Source organism: Anomaloglossus baeobatrachus, unplaced genomic scaffold (assembly GCF_048569485.1).
Source record: "Anomaloglossus baeobatrachus isolate aAnoBae1 unplaced genomic scaffold, aAnoBae1.hap1 Scaffold_2839, whole genome shotgun sequence".
NCBI lineage: Eukaryota > Metazoa > Chordata > Amphibia > Anura > Aromobatidae > Anomaloglossus > Anomaloglossus baeobatrachus.
The window spans coordinates 25,695-28,236 of record NW_027442307.1 but is presented as its reverse complement, the minus strand read 5'-3'; the positions used below and the strand labels follow the sequence as shown (position 1 = coordinate 28,236).

Here is a 2,542-nt window from a genome sequence, read left to right as displayed (position 1 = left end):
CAGAGTTGGTCAAGTTGAGTGGAGATGAGTTTGCTATTTGGCACAGCTTTTTGCATCAATAAAGCAAGTAAAAGGTGTGAAAGATAAAAAAAAGGGTGAAAGTGTGAAAAGTGAATTGGCCAAATTGAGGTGCATATAAAGTTTTTGCTTTCTTTCAATTCACTAATGGGGCTCATTTGAATCAGGTGAATTGAGTTCTGCTTTTGGAAACTGGGTTAAGAAGGGGTGCACCGGTCCTGGAGGTACTGCAATACCAGGTCAATGCGTGCAGTGGACAGAGCAAGATTTTTTCCATCTCCTTGTTCTAAAAATCCATTTAATATATGGTCCCCAGAGAGGGGACGTATCAGATATTAAACTGATAAGAACAGATTTAATTTTTTTTTTTTTCTGTTTATCAGTAGGACTTCAAAATAACAAAGGTGATCGCCTCCCGTTGCCCGGGAACCGTCCAGGCACAAGAGGGCTATGTGTCACCAGAAGGCGCACACACTTCCTCAAGGCCGGCAGACGTGCAATCCCAGGCACCTTCCAGTACCGACCAAGGTAGCGTCCTCCGAAACTACACTTGATCTTAGCCAAAAGGCCGAGAAGCTATAACCCAAATTGGTTACGGCCTTGAGTGGCACCCTGGCCTATACCGGACACATCTTAGGGAGAGGGAGACAAACCCACGCCTACAGAAGACATTTTGTCACCAAGCCAACCCTTGAAAAGGCTGTTTTGCAGAGCAAAAACAAGAAGAATGGTGCTTTTTGCAGCCGCCGCCCACTGCAATGAATCTGAATAACTCCTCCTTTTGGACACAAGCACCTCCCCTCCCCCTTGCAGTCTTTCCAATTCATGATACAAAAAGACGGACGGACAGGACAGGACAGGACAGGCTGCCTGACTTTCCGTCACTGCCACCCTTTGCCATCCTTGCCCGTAGAAAGCCCTTTCATCATCCCCAAACCCTAATCTTTTCCCTTCCCTTCCCAGATGCGTCTCACTCCCTTTCATTAGGAAGTGAGCGCAGCCTTTTCTCCGTTCTGCACATGCGCGACGTTAAACACAAATGCGCAGGTGTGACGCCCTAGCAGCAGTCGGACTGCTCGGCAGACACTTTGATGAAAAACAAAAAGGTTTTTTACGGGGGAGAATATTTGTGACGCCACCTGCGGTGTGCGGTAATAAGGAATACCGCCGCTGCTGTATGGGAGTGCCGGGGCTGATGGTGTTGGGGCAGCCTGGTGGTGATTCCCTCCGCAGGTAGGGGCCCCGGGACTCAGGGTAGGGAATAGGTAGGAACAGCCTATATTGATATAGGGCCGGCAGGACGCTGGGGGCCAGGGTACTCACTCAGGTGTGATGACGCATTCAGTGGACACAGACTCTGAGGTAAACAAAGTCTCTTGGTACTGCTGCACTCGGTGACTGCACGTGCGGTGGTCCCTTTCAGTGATTCTGTGGTGGACTGGAGCCTTCCTCCATACACTGTATACTGTGTGTGTCCCTGGCCCTGTTGGCTTGAAACCTTCGGGTCCCGTCCCTCTTTTTAATTGGGACCTGCTCTTAGCAGCTGGCACGTGGGATTTTCTGTGACTGCTCTGTGTGGGAAGTCCTATCCCTCCGCTGTGCTGACGCCGCTAATCTCTGAGCCGTCAAGTACAGGCCACTGTCTGCGACCCAGCCAGGCTCTCCTCAGGGAGCTCTTAATCCCCAGGTCCTCTCTCTTTTTCAGTTACTACCAACTGTCTAACTGACTCCTCCCACCAGCCTGTCTGACTCATAGGTGGGCGGTTCCTTTCCCAGCTGGAACCACGCCCCTGGTGTGCCTGACAAGTGTAGTGTTTGGGTGACTAGGATTTGTGCTGTTAGTACAGAATCACTGTTGCGGACCCCGGAACCAAGGAGGGTGGGCCCTGCACCAAGGATAGAGAATAGTGCAGTTCCCTGTGACACCCTGGATTAGTCCAGGGGCGTCACATTCCCCCTTGGTTAAACGTAGCTCGTCCCCGAGCTACAGTGCACCCAGAGTGTTTATTTTTATCTGCAAAAAGTGAACATTTTAATAAGAAAAACATATCTATCCATCCCACGCAGGGGAGGCACTTGAACCCAACGTTTCGCTTTCCCAGTCCTTCATCCCACCCCCAAAGTTCCAAAAGGAGGCAAGCCACCGTTCCTGTTGGTGGCCAGACCTGGGCCATATGTCTCCCAGGTCTCTCCTCCACCTGTGTCTTCTCCTGTAGGTGGGGATGCAGTCCGTGGCTATGAATGGGAAATAACCATTTACAATAGCACCAGTTCGTGCTGGCTACCACCAGTCCTGTAGCCAAAGGTCCATTTTCAATAAAACTTATCATTGGTCGTCAATCAGGTCATGAATCCAGGTAATTAAAATAAAATCAACATTCTTCTTATCAACACTCTATATCAACATGTCTTACATGACTATCTTTAGCATGGAAAATAGTAGAATTAAAAGCATGGAAAATACTAAACATTTTTAAATTTACTCTATATTTAGACTATTTACATTAGGGTAGAGTAGCCGGGT

At 48.9% G+C, this 2,542-nt stretch overlaps 1 pseudogene; it reads right to left on the bottom strand.

Moving 5' to 3' along the window:
- Positions 1 to 220: 220 nt before the first annotated feature.
- Positions 221 to 427, bottom strand: LOC142266240 (U2 spliceosomal RNA; annotated as a pseudogene).
- Positions 428 to 2,542: the final 2,115 nt, after the last annotated feature.